General features: G+C 49.0%; 1 long non-coding RNA gene across 2 annotated transcripts in view; it reads left to right on the top strand.

The window, feature by feature from the left end:
* Window positions 1-14,714, top strand: part of LOC138372936 (uncharacterized) — a 97,098-nt gene that overhangs the window by 60,427 nt on the left and 21,957 nt on the right. Inside the window, exons 2-3 of one of the 2 annotated variants that reach the window (XR_011231009.1) lie at window positions 2,695-2,811; window positions 3,281-3,477. This is a non-coding gene — a long non-coding RNA (uncharacterized lncRNA). Of the gene's footprint in view, window positions 1-2,694; window positions 3,259-3,280; window positions 3,478-14,714 lie in introns of those variants that run through there. The other variant, XR_011231008.1, reaches the window with a different exon arrangement.

Here is a 14,714-nt window from a genome sequence, read left to right as displayed (position 1 = left end):
GAGAGGCGGGACCAAAGAGCCAGAGCTCAACCCCCGCAAGCACAACTGGGTGCGCACACAAAACTTCCTAGCATTTCCTGCGCAACGAAGAACTATGATATATTTACTCACTATAATGTTGGTCCTAAATGTAGAACATAAAATATATTTTTACTTTGAAATCATATAACGAAATTAGACGAAACTAAGTGGAAGGTGAGGCTACAGGAAGTAATTAAATGGACCCAATTTCGTTATAAAATGATGTCATTTCGGAGTAAAAATATGTTTTTTGTCATGTTCTACATTCTGCGCCTATATAATAGTGAGTAATTGTGTCATAGTTCTTCATTACTTAATGCTGGGAAGCTTTAGTTAATTAGACGAACCACTCACTGTACCTCACGGCCACTGTACCTCACGGACACTGTCCCTCACGGCCACTGTACCTCACGAACACTGTACCTCACGGACACTGTACCTCACGGCCACTGTACCTCATAGTCACTGTATGGAGCAGGGGGCAGATTCACGAAGCGGTTACGCAAGTACTTACGAACGTTTACATCTTTCCTCAATCTTTGACGGCTTTGGTTACATTTATAAAACCGTTTACAAGAATGCAAACTTCACAATATACTGTTGTTATTGTTATAAACAGCCTCCTGGTGCTTCGGGTCTCATTAACTATTTACTAATTGTAAACAAAGCCGCCAAAGATTGAGAAAATATGTACAGGTTCGAAAGTGCTTGCGTAACTGCTTCGTAAATCTGGCCCCCAGAGAATTGCGCCTTGCTTACACACCTACAGTGTACCTCACGGGCACTGTACCGCACGGGCACTGTACCGCACGGGCACTGTACCTCACGGTCGCCCACCGCACCGTAGGATGTCCAGGTTCCCTTCGAGGGAGTCCTTCCTCGATACACTCCTGGCGGCCCTCATTGGTGTGTGTGTGGTGAGAGAGCCTCGAACCAGGGCCTGACACTCCCCAGTACTGTGGACCCCGCCCCGGCTATGTAACCGTCCGGGTTCCACGCTTTTATATATATAATTACTTAAGAGTTGTTAGGTTAAAGAGTGTGTGTGAGGGTGGCGGCTGCCTCCACTGTCAGTCCTGTCCACTTGTTGAACGTTGGTCCATATTGTCTTGTCCTCGACCACATTGTCTCTCACTATCTTCCCTCCTCAGTATCTGGTCTTCGTCCCCTCAGGATCTTGTATATAGTGACCATATCTCCTCTATTTTCACTTAAGGGCGTGGGAGGGAGATCCCTAAACCTGTTCTTTTCGCTTAGAACATGAGTGTTCTACCTGTTCATGTTCGCTTAGAACATGAGTGTGTTCCTCCCTCGTGTATGTGGCGTAGGTGCACGCTACACCTAATTGTACTCACCTAATTGTGCTTGCGGGGGTTGAGCTCTGGCTCTTTGGTCCCGCCTCTCAACTGTCAGTCAACTGGTGTACAGATTCCTGAGCCTACTGGGCTATGTGTGTGTGGGCTCACACTGTGTGTGTGTGTGTGTGTGTGTGTGTGTGTGTGTGTGTGTGTGTGTGTGTGTGTGTGTGTGTGTGTGTGTGTGTGTGTGCGTGTGCGTGTATTTACCTGTAGTGTGTGACCTTGTAAGGTGAGGGTTGGGAAGAGGGGGGGAGGGGGACGGTAGCCTCACTGCGCATGATCGATCAACACCACCACATCAACACCTCACCACCACTACACTCCCACCAAACAAACCTCATCAATTACTAAATAACCTCCCCCTCCCCCCCGTCCCCCATTTACCCCAAAAAAATCAACAAGTAAGGCATTAAATAGCCTCCCAATCTGGTGATTTAGGCCCGGCTTGTTTACCACCTGGAGGAGCCTATGAGGGGGGGGGGGGGTCGTGGAGGTCGGCGTGTACCCCGAGGCGTGACGTCACTATGACGTGAGAGGGTGACTCAGAGAGAGGGGGGGGGGGGTAGAGGGAGGGTGTAGCAGCGCCTCGCAGCGGCCGCGGCAGGAAACACTCGCTCAATGTAAGATCCTGTCATGCAACACGGCCTCCAGCGGCTGCTGATTGGCTGCTGGCGGCCGCTGACGTCCCGCTGACGGAGGGGGGGGGGGGGGGGGGGGGGAGGGGGGTTACACTTACCTGTTGTGTGTGTAAACTCTCACCTTGATATGGTTGCTTGGCCTGGTGTCAGCTCCTGAGACCCGCCCTTTGTGCTCTTGGTTGTTATTTTAAATAATTCATTTTGTTAGGGAAGCCTGGTACTACACATTATATATATATATATATATATATTATATTATATATATATATATATATATATATATTATATATATATATATATATATAAATTTATTTTTTTAATTAGTATTATGTAATGCTTACCTAACTTCCGGCTACTTATATTACTGCTCGACGAGGCATTATGTGAAATAAAACGTGTCCAACCATTTCTGTCCTTGCTGGGTATCGAACCTGGGATTGCGGATTGTGAGCCGAGAAGGAAGCTTCAAGTACTTCACCTGAACCATTGTATATGTCTACAACTCTACAGTCAAGTTGTTACTGATGTCTGTGCCTCGTTGGGCTCCAGTTCCCATCTGTGTCCTCTCATTTTGACCATTGTTTCCTTCTCTACGTAAGTTATTTGTAGACTTGTATGTCGTTGTCATGTCCCCTACTGTTCCTCTCCTCTAGTGTGACGGGGTCCTGTTCCCTCAGGCCTTCCTCGTAGGTCAGGGCCCTTAGGTTGTGACAGCTGTAACCGTCACTTCCTGTTGTACCCGCTACCACAACACCTGGTTGTGACTGCTGTACCCGCTACCACAACACTATGGGGTAAAAGATTCTAGACCTCCTGGCCTATTGTACCACCAACTGTTATAATTATTTAATTGAATCTGCTGTATTAGACGACAGCCTAACAATTTATGCAAAATTTGCTTGTCCATTTTAAAGAATGAAGAACAATTTTATTTATTTTATTTTTAAGCTGCATTTCTTATGAACCCATCCCTGCCCTTGTGTGGCAGTGCACAATAGAAAGTTGGATTTACATAGTATACACGTTTCAGTGTACGAATGTCTAATGTAGTTGATTGTGACTATGATATATATGTGCTTCAGCCTACAGTTTAGACCTATTGTCTTGTGTATGACCCTCTGTCCTGTGTGACAGTGAATACCAGCATTATCCTCACTTTAATAAAACCTAATTGAATTCCTCAATTTAGGCAAAACTGTAATTAGTTTTTGTCAATAAAGATGTTAATAATACTAATTAATTCACACATACTTATCCATACAGTGGACTTATTCACCCGCCAGTTTCCAGCAACCAACCACAGCCTATTATACTGAACTCTTACTGACACTGGCCTCACGGGCCCAACATAACCGCAGCTTTATTAGTAAGCCCAAGATTATACCACAAGCTGGCTAACTGTTGAGGAGAGAAGTGTTGGCAAATGAGAAATGGAGTTACTCGGGTTCAGTTCCTCAGAAGTAAGACTAATAAGAACTTTTTCAAGTGGCTTTTTTGAGCTTTTTTTCAAGTGGCTTATCTGTAGGAACAAATATTTGACAGCATAAATGTTAACAATGACCATTCAATTTCAATTTCTTTCTTTATTATGCACCCCATACTCATCCCGTGGTCGGTGGTGTATTCAAATATAAAATTTGATACTATCACAAAACCTGATGAATGAATGTTGAGGGAGGCGGCGGCCAGCACGGCTCTGAGAACATCCAGACATACTGGTGAACCTGCACCTCAAGTTGGTGTTTGTTTGTGTATCCTAAGACTTGTAGCCTATTCTTGGTGCAGCTTGTGCTCGGCTTAGGAATCTCAGTTGATTATAACAAAAGTTGTAAAGCTTGAGACGACTATGGTCAATGAATTCTTATGTTGCACGGAAGAAAACACAGATTATATGTGCCAGCAGAACTTGTTAGACACAGATTCGTTTACCGTGTTGCAGATAATGTGGAGTTTCTTGGGGGATACTCCAGATGTAACAGGAAGCCTACACACAACAGTGATGACTTGTTATGAGGATAGTTACGGAGAACAATTGCCTCATGACATTACCGTGAGTGAAACAAGTATTCAGCAGACTCGTTCGTTCATCTCGATTCATATAATCGACCAAAGCTCCTTACATCAGAGAGTGAAGTAAATTTAAATTTCAAATTTTGCCCCGAGGGGCGAGTTTATTGGGCAGCGCCACTCATCCTGTGAGTGGACACACCGCCATAGCAACATGTACAACACTCCCCAAGTGTTGCTTGAATACGATGATGTCAACAAGACTCTTGATGATGTTAAACCATTCAGAAATGTAAGTCTGGCATGGCGCCCATGTACACGAAGCAGCGTCCAACATGCACAATACAAATTGTTGCGAAGCGTGGAGCCACGTTGTGAATGTGTCCCAAGCTGGAATGCTTTCAGTGCAATGTTGCAAGATACACAGGCAACAGTGTCCGAGGCAAGTGTACTGCCAGTCATGCCACTGTCTGCAACTGGTCGTTCACTTCTGTTCACTTTGCTGACTGATCTAGACAATTTGACAAGGGACATGTGTGGGTATGAAGGTGCGCGTGACATGACCTTAGATGTGGGTATGAAGGTGCGGGTGTCATGACCTTAGATGTGGGCATGAAGGTGCTCGTGACATGACCTTAGATGTGGGCATGAAGGTGCGGGTGTCATGACCTTAGATGTGGGCATGAAGGTGCTCGTGACATGACCTTAGATGTGGGCATGAAGGTGCTCGTGTCATGACCTTAGATGTGGGCATGAAGGTGCTCGTGTCATGACCTTAGATGTGGGCATGAAGGTGCGTGTGATTGACGGTTGAGACGCGGGACCAAAGAGCCAGAGCTCAACCCCCGCAAGCACAATTAGGTGAGTACACATACACACACACACACACACACATCCCCAGGAAGCAGCCCGAGGCAGCTGTCTAACTCCTAAGTACCTATTTACTGCTAGGGGAACAAGAGCACCAGGGGGAAAGGAACTCTGCCCATTTTTTTTCTGCCTCTGCCGAGGATGGAACCCGGGCCCTTAGGACTACGACCCTAGAGCGCAGTCCACTAAGCCACGAGGGGCCCCGGGAGCTCTGGTGTGTGAGGGGCCACAGCCTCATCAGGTACATCTGCGTAAACTAACAACCGGTTAGTTAACAGTGCACATTGTTAAGGAATAATTTAGCCTGGGGGTGATTGAAGGGGGGCGAGGCGGAGGCCGCAGCCGACACACGAACACCGCGCCAGACACAATAGTGAGAGTAAACACCTCCTCATCCTACGTCATTATTAACAGACGTTACTGAATACTTTCAATATTTATCATCGATAAATGACAGTTTTATTACTATGGGTTAACTCCTTTAGTATGATATTTTCATGATAAATATTATTTCCTTTTAGAATTTAAGTGAAATAGAGACAAAAAATATATAGTTCCTGATCTCAGAAACCCCAAATTATATGCAAAAGTTGGTAATAACTTTTTTCTTGTACACAAAATTTCCTTTAAAATGAGCTAAATTACATTAAAATCACACAAAAATAAAGGGATAATCAAATTTAAAAATATGAATGTGCGCCATCATGATGACGTCATCATAATTACAAGTAATTAACAGACTCTGGAGCGCCGCCACAGACATTATTTATCCTCAGGTAGTTTATAATGGAATATAAACCAACAGCATTTAGTGAGGCAGTGTTCCATGGAGCGTTACACACGGGCCCCCTGCTCCCTGTACGGTACAGCGCCATCTCTACCCCGCCACCAGCACCTCCGTGCCGGCCTCCGTACTCCCCGTCCGTAATTACCTAAGTGTAGTTACAGGATGAGAGCTACGCTCGTGGTGTCCCGTCTTCCCAGCACTCTTTGTCATATAACGCTTAATTGAAACTACTGACGGTCTTGGCCTCCACCACCTTCTGACCTAAGGTGGTGGGCTCTGTGGCCCCGCCTTCCAACCGTCAGTAAACTGTTGTAGAGCTCCCCTGAGCACATTGAGCTCCGTCGCAGCTATATTTAAAGCTGGGGCTGAATCCTTCACTTAGCGTGTCCCAGTTGTTTACTAACTGATGGACCAGTTGTCTGTCCAACACTGTCAGTGAGGGAGCCTCGCCCCCTGCCCAACACTGTCAGTAAGGGAGCCTCGCCCCCTGCCCAACACTGTCAGTAAGGGAGCCTCGCCCGCTGTCCAACACTGTCAGTGAGGGAGCCTCGCCCCCTGCCCAACACTGTCAGTAAGGGAGCCTCGCCCGCTGTCCAACACTGTCAGTGAGGGAGCCTCGCCCCCTGTCCAACACTGTCAGTGAGGGAGCCTCGCCCCCTGCCCAACACTGTCAGTGAGGGAGCCTCGCCCCCTGCCCAACAGTGTCAGTAAGGGAGCCTCGCCCCCTGCCCAACACAACAGGAAGAAGCGACGCTCAAAATCACCCAATTAATATTTCACAGTATAAATTTTGCACCAGGAATGACCTTGGGCCAAGTTGAGTGGGAACTGAGCGACCCCGCGACCTTAGCGCGACCTCTGACCTTACGAGACACACGTCCACAGTTGTGCGTGTGGTCACCTAGCGGTGGCTACTGCTGGGGAGGGTGGCGCCCTGCCTGCCACCCTCCTTGTGTCTGTTAATGCCCTGCCTGCCACCCTCCTTGTGTCTGTTAATGTCCTGCCTGCCACCCTCCTTGTGTCTGTTAATGTCCTGCCTGCCACCCTCCTTGTGTCTGTTAATGTCCTGCCTGCCACCCTCCTTGTGTCTGTTAATGTCCTGCCTGCCACCCTCCTTGTGTCTGTTAATGTCCTGCCTGCCACCCTCCTTGTGTCTGTTAATGTCCTGCCTGCCACCCTCCTTGTGTCTGTTAATGTCCTGCCTGCCACCCTCCTTGTGTCTGTTAATGTCCTGCCTGCCACCCTCCTTGTGTCTGTTAATGTCCTGCCTGCCACCCTCCTTGTGTCTGTTAATGTTCTGCCTGCCACCCTCCTTGTGTCTGTTAATGCCCTGCCTGCCACCCTCCTTGTGTCTGTTAATGCCCTGCCTGCCACCCTCCTCGTGTCTGTTGATCGCCCTGTAGCTCTTCTCACCTTCAAAATCTTTGTCAAATCTGGGCCTGAAAGTTGTGGATGGAGGTGGCTTCCACGACATCTTTCTGTGCATTCCACTTGTTGCCAGGGTGTCAGTACTGCCTTACATACACCTATTGCCATGTCCAGCTGCCATGTGTATTCTCTTGTCTTACTTTTTTCTCAATTTAAAGAAGCTTTCCTTGCCCACGTTGTCCTTTTTTTGTGTGTCTTTGTCCAACCTGTCAATTCCCCTGAGAATTTTGTAGGTGATGATCATGTCTCCCCTTTACTCTTCCGTCTTCCAGGGACGAGAGGTTCAGCCCCCTTAGGCTTTCCTCGAAGCTCATACCTCTTACGTCTGGGACTACTCTGGTGGTATACCTCTGAATCTTCTCTAACTTTGTCTTGTATATAATATATGGAGTATGGACTCCAGGTCGGAGCTGCATACTCCAGGATTGGTCTGACATAAGTGGTATAGATGGTCCTGAACGATTCCTTACACAAGTTTCTAAAGGCAGTTCTTATGTTGGCCAGTCTAGCATATGCCGCTGATGATATCCTCTTGATGTGGGCCTCTGGGGACAGGTTCAGTGTGCTGCTTCTTCGCGATAAGTGACCTGCCTAGGTCTTGTGGGGCCATGAGTGGAGGACCATGGAGTGGGGGGCGGTGGTCCCAAGGGAGGGGGGGGGGGTACGAGGGGGGGGTACGAGGGGGGGGTGGAGGGTCCCACGTGTTCTCACCGTGGATGGTGACGTCTGCCCCCCCCCCATGTGAGGAGGGTGGGGGGGGGGCACTGATGGTGAGCGCTGGGAGTAATGTTTAACAAATGTGGTGTAAATCTGGCCTGAAATGTTTTGCACTTTAATTATATGTAAAGTTAAAATGTTTTTGCTTCGTAAAGTACTAGATCAATATTATATACATTTTGTTCTTACTAAACTCTTATAGACTCGCGCGCTCCTCTCCCCCCTCCACCTCCCCCACACTGGTGACGCCCCCCTTATCTTGAAGTTACCTTGAGATGATTTCGGGGCTTTAGTGTCCCCGCGGCCCGGTCCTCGACCAGGCCTCCACCCCCAGGAAGTAGCCCGTGACAGCTGACTAACACCCAGGTACCTATTTTACTGCTAGGTAGTAATAGGGGCACAGGGTGAAAGAAACTCTGCCCATTGTTTCTCGCCGGCGCCCGGGATCGAACCCGGGACCACAGGAGCAAAAGTCCAGTGTGCTGTCCGCTCGGCCGACCGGCTCCCCCTACCCACACTGGTGACGCCCCCCCCCCCCCACACACACTGGTGATGCCTCCCCCCCCCACACTGGTGACGCCCCCCCCACACACACACTGGTGACGCCCCCCCCCCCCACACAGAGTGTACGACTACACGTCACGTGATCAGACATCATCCACAAATTAGTGGATGATGGTAAAGAGGAAGGTAAAGATGCTGATGGAGCCGTATCGAAGATGGCTGTGATAAGCCAAGTGTGTACTGAGGGGTGAGAGGTATTAGCGGGTGTTCATTATGATAACACCCCGCCGAGCCCGGGCTGTGTTTACACGCCGTCTCCTTGTCCCCGGTGCCGACCCTTGTCACACCTGTGTAGCCCCGCCTCGCTCACCCGGATGTTCCTAGTACTTGTGCACCTGTACAGGTGCTCTACCTCCCACCACCTCTGTCAGTGCTGCGGGCTACAGGAGGAGCCGCGCCACACTGGGGATAAGCGTAGTAATTTAGACCACGTGCCCTGGATTCAGGCTCGCATGACACTTGTCCGTATTTCCACAGTTATTCTCAGGCGCTGAGGTGGCTGCAGGTGTGGGTGTGGCCACGAGTGTGTCCACCATCACTGGCACGCTGATCATACACTCTGGGAAGACTTGACTCACACTTAGATGGCGTTCAATCTTCGACCGTCCAAGAAGTTGGACAACATTCCTTTCACCCCGTCCCATCCCAAATCCTTATTTTGACCCCTTTCAAGTGCTATATAGTCGTAATGGCTTGGCGCTTTCCCCTCTGATAGTTCCCTTCCCTTCACACTTAGATGAAGCAGTAAGACAAGGGGAGGCATGAAGCAAGAGAGCAACAGTGTACTAGTGTGTACAAGACGGTAGTAAGCAATACTCAAGGGTTTGGTACTTTAATCAATTTAATTTATTATTTGTCGTGAACATCCAACTAAATAGTCCCTAGATGAAGGCAAATTGATAGGCTTAATGAAGTCTGCACAGGACAATCAGTATTGACAATCACAGATGCTGTAATATATCCATGTGTATCCTCATGAGATGTGGTCTTAACCCCAGTTCCTGGGCCCCATACCCACACTGACTCTGGCACTGGCCCAAGATGCAGGAGTGGCGACGGTCACACCTCTGGCACTGGCCCCCAGAGCCACTCCCGAGGTCACACGGGGTAGGCCTTCAGTCCTACAGCCAGGCGGGAGACATCTCCCGTCACGCAGGGTGCAGTTGCGCACCTCCACAGATCTCCAGTATCAGCTCTTGATACTGGTAATGGCTCAAAAGGGCCACCACTTACGGGGCTATTCATGCCCGTGCCACCTTATAGGTGGCTTAATCTTCATCAATCAATCAATCTATATAGCCAGGCACAGTAAACAAATGTCGTGTCTTCCGTCGTGGGACACTGGCCCTGACCCACTCCCAGAAATAGGTAACTTTTCAAATGATAATGATGATAGTTACAGGACCAGCCTCTCATACATACGGCCAAACATCGTCGTACTAGAAAATGGGAGCGGCTGGCGAAAATGACGAACTGTCCCGTTTTCTGTTTAGGGTCCTCTGGTAGGTTAGGAGAGGACACTTTAACTTGACCGTTCTTTTGACGTTGTACTCACCTAGTTGGGCTTGAAGGGTTTGAGCTCTGGCTCTTTAAACCCACCTCTCAACTGTCAATCAATCAACTCATTTTTTTGTCCACACACACACACACACACACACAGGAAGCAACTCGTAACAGCTGTATAACTCCCAGGTAGCTATTTATTTCACGTAAACAAGCGCATCAGAGTGAATGAAACTCTGCTCATTTGTCTCCGCCATCGCCGGGGATCGATAACCGGACACTAAGATTACGAATCCCGAGGGCTGCCCACTCAGCCCTCCAAGCCCCTGGATGATAACATTGTGGAAGCCCAGGTGGCCGGGCTGACAGGAGGAGGTGGACGGTGTTCAGAAGGGACGTCTCCTGGCCATAGGGATCCCGGGGTCATCATTAGTAAGAATTTAAAGCCAAAAAATCGATGCATAAATGTTGGAAATAAGGCAAACAGGACACTAGGATTTATGTCTGGAATCGTTAGTAATAAAACACCTGGTGAAGTGCAGGTGTAGAGTGAGCCCAGCAGACAGGTGAGCCCAGCAGCCAGGTGAGCCCAGCAGGCAGGTGAGCCCAGCAGGCAGCGGAGCCCAGCAGGCAGGTGAGCCCAGCAGCCAGGTGAGCCCAGCAGGCAGGTGAGCCCAGCAGGCAGCGTGAGCCCAGCAGGCAGGTGAGCCCAGCAGCCAGGTGAGCCCAGCAGGCAGGTGAGCCCAGCAGCCAGGTGAGCCCAGCAGCAGGTGAGCCCAGCAGGCAGGTGAGCCCAGCAGCAGGTGAGCCCAGCAGGCAGGTGAGCCCAGCAGCCAGGTGAGCCCAGCAGGCAGGTGAGCCCAGCAGGCACGGTGAGCCCAGCAGGCAGGTGAGCCCAGCAGGCACGGTGAGCCCAGCAGCCAGGTGAGCCCAGCAGGCACGTGAGCCCAGCAGCCAGGTGAGCCCAGCAGCCAGGTGAGCCCAGCAGGCAGGTGAGCCCAGCAGGCCAGGTGAGCCCAGCAGGCAGGTGAGCCCAGCAGGCAGCAATAGTGTGGGTAACCAACATTAACACCAGGACTCCTCAGCAGGTAGTGAGCTAGAGTACCCAAGCTCCTCCACACCATCTCACCAGCACCAGTAATACACCATATTCACCATACACCCCCTCCCCTCCCTCCCCACTCACCATACGTAAATATAGTGACACAAACCTGGCCCTCACATACCTGAAAGATCGTTCACTGTAGTAATGAACACACCCACGGAAAACTGTATATATCCCCCACCACACACACACACACACACACACACACACACACACACACACACACACACACACACACACACACACACACACACACACACACTCTCTCTCTCTCACTCTCTCACACGCATCATCTTCAGGGAACTCTCCCGTGGGACTTGTCTTCAGCAGCAACATAAGATAAATCTCTTAGATATAAACACAGCAGTGATGCTGCCTCGTACTCGTCTTAACAATTCTTATTGTTGTTGGTGCTTCTACCACGATTGTTGCTGCCTCTACCAGGATTGTGGCTGGTGCTTCTACCCCGATTGTTGTTGCTGCCTCTACCGCGATTGTTGTTGCTGCTGCCTCTACCACGATTGTTGGCCCTTATAAAAGGATACCTGGTGTTGGTGGTGTATAGGTATACTGTGAGCCACAGCCGCAGCCACAGCCGCAGCCACAGCCACAGCCACAACCACAGCCACAGTCACAGCCACAACCACAGCCACAGCCACAACCACAGCCACAGCCACAGCCACAACCACAACCACAGCCCTGCTGATAATACCCCAGAGAACTTTCCTGGCCTCGACAGTATCCTTGGCGACTCTAAAAGTTCCAATTCCGTTGTTTGGCAGAGTGGCGAGGCGGCAAGTATGGCCCAGTTGAGTAGTCCTTGTGCGATACCATATCAGTGGCACGCTGCCTGTGGTCCCGGGCCCTCGCCCTGGCGGCCAGGGGGCCATGGTCATAATACTATATGTGTGTGTGTGTGTGTGTGTGTGTGTGTGTGTGTGTGTGTGTGTGTGTGTGTAACTGTCCCCCCTCATTCTGGTGGTTGTCACCGTGAAGACTGTGTCTCTGGGGTGTCCCCCGTCGTGTTTTTTTTTATTAAGATATGAGGTACATCTGTATTAGTGCCGCTACCCTAGACTATATGAAGTGGAGTACAGTGTGTCAAAAAAGCTAACTAGGTGATGCTAAAAAATCCCCATCACACAGGATGGTTAGTCATACAGAGGCATGTGATAAGCGGTCTGCACTGGCAGACTCCGGATGCATTTTGAGGATATCATCAACACAAGATTGAATAAGGTAGCAGTGGTAATACAAGTCCCCATCTCGCAGGCTGGTTAGTCATACAGAGCCATGTGTTTAGTAGCCTGCACTGTCAAATTTTGGGTATACTGTGAGGATATCTTCAAGAATACGAGAGTGAATAAAGCAATTGCAAAGCTCCAGGTACCTCATGCCAACCAACCCGTTCTCGCAAATTCGTAAAGTCAATATTGACTTATTAACTACGTGCATAGGTGATATACTAAACATAATAGATACCCTTAAAAAGATTCATAGAAAACACCAACCTTACCTAACCTTGTTAGTATCTTAAGATAAGCATCTTATTGCTTCGTAATTACAATTATTACTTAACCTATACCTATTATAGGTTAGGTAATAATTGTAATTACGAAGCAATAAGATGCTTATCTTAACATACTAAGTAGGTTAGGTAAAGTCGGTGTTTTCTATGAATCTTTTTAAGGGTATCTATTATGTTAAGTATGTCACCTATGCACATATTTAATAAGTCAATATTGACTTATTAAATTTGCGAGAACGGGTTGCGCCAACTGGTCTGAAAGGTCTAATAACTGGACATTCGGTGATGTAGTGTGGGAGATCGTGCCGCAGTTTCTGCTCACAGAGTTTGCAACTGGAGTGCTCAGGATTGGGAGATCCGTCACCTGTAGCCACCTGCCACAGGTAACGGTAACCCAACCTGATCCTTGCAACCACTGTGTCGCACAGTTTAGTGGACGTTTTGTGCTGCCCATAGATGTAGGTTTCAAATCTGAACAAATCATAGCTTTTTATACTAGTACTTTCAGGTCGTTGGGAGTCAGTAAGTTCTTTCCTATCAGATCTGAGTGTTTGGACCAATACAGTTTTGACAGCAGAGATGGGGATACCTAGATCTAATTCAACTTCATCCTTGTTACACGCTAATTTGGCTGCAATGTCTGTCTCATTATGATGGGCTATATTTATGTGTGAAGGTATCCATACAAAGGAGATTCGAGACCCTTTACTCTCTGCATCAATTAGGTCATTTATAATTGGGAGTATGAGGTTCTTGCTGTCGATCTTCCAAGAGAAGTTTTCGATTGCTTGAAGAGCAGATTACTTGAAGAGCAGACCCCGTCGTGTGGTCACCCTGTCCCCCTCTCCTCTCCCGGGGCGGGACAGTGACCAGTACCGGAGTGGAAGGTTACACACACAAATATAAAGGAAGAGCTGAAAGGTTTGACTGTGAAGAGACGTGGACGGGGAAGGGGAGAGGCTAGAGAAGGGTAAGGGAGAGAAGAGTGGAGAATGAGAAGGCAAGGAACAGGAGGGTGGGAGGGGTAAGTGATGGAAAGGGAAGGGAAGGGAAGGGGGGGGAGGGGAGTGAGAGAGAGGGGGAAGTCCCGTCACCTTTTCCCCAAGTGAGTCAGTCAGCCTTTGTGTCAGCGCTGGCCAGTGTTTGGGTGGGCTCCCTTCTGTACAGTCATTATCAACTCTTATTACTCACCCCTCTTACTCACTCCTCTTACTCAACCCTCTTACTCACTCCTCTTACTCAACCCTCTTAGTCACTCCTCTTACTCAACCCTCTTAGTCACTCCTCTTACTCAACCCTCTTAGTCACTCCTCTTACTCAACCCTCTTAGTCACTCCTCTTACTCAACCCTCTTAGTCACTCCTCTTACTCAACCCTCTTAGTCACTCCTCTTACTCAACCCTCTTAGTCACTCCTCTTACTCAACCCTCTTAGTCACTCCTCTTACTCACCCCTCTTACTCACTCCTCTTACTCACCCCTCTTACTCACCCCTCTTAGTCACTCCTCTTACTCCTCTTACTCACCTCTCTTACTCACCCCCTCTTACTCCTCTTACTCATTCTTTTCTCTCATCATATACGTTATATATAGTTTAGGAGAGGTGGGTAGAGGAGTACAGAGTATGTGTGTGCTGGTGAGAGAGACAGCACCTTACCCATGCCTCAGGTATGGGTAGGGAAGGTGCACCACCGCCAGTCCCTTAACAACCAGGTACCCAGTAACTGCCCAGTGAACAACAGTCAACAGTTAATTAAGGGGTGTGTACTCACCTAGTTGTATTCATCTACTTGTGCTTGCTGGGGTTGAGCTCTGCTCTTTCGGCCCGCCTCTCAACTGTCAATCAATCAACTGTTACTAATCCCCCCCCCCAGGAAGCAGCCTGTATCAGCTGTCTAATTCCCAGATACCTATTTACTGTTAGGTAACAGGGGGCATCAGGGTGAAAGAAATTACAACCATTAATAATGGTGGTAATGGCTTGACTTTTTCTCCTAATGGTTCCCTTCCCCTTCTTGGGTACCGTGTAAAGGGTACGCCTTCCCCTTCCCCTTCTTGGGTACCTCTACGTGTAGAGTTAGGCAAGTTAGGTGCTGACACAGTACCAGTACGGGGTGACTTTACAGAGCAAGTGAGGGTACCGGGGCGGGTGCGCGGCGGGCCGAGTGGCGGGTCTTGGCCGCAAGAAG

The sequence above is a fragment of the Procambarus clarkii genome, chromosome 40, assembly GCF_040958095.1.
Source record: "Procambarus clarkii isolate CNS0578487 chromosome 40, FALCON_Pclarkii_2.0, whole genome shotgun sequence".
NCBI classification, from domain to species: Eukaryota; Metazoa; Arthropoda; class Malacostraca; order Decapoda; family Cambaridae; genus Procambarus; species Procambarus clarkii.
This window is presented reverse-complemented; position numbering and strand designations above follow the sequence as displayed.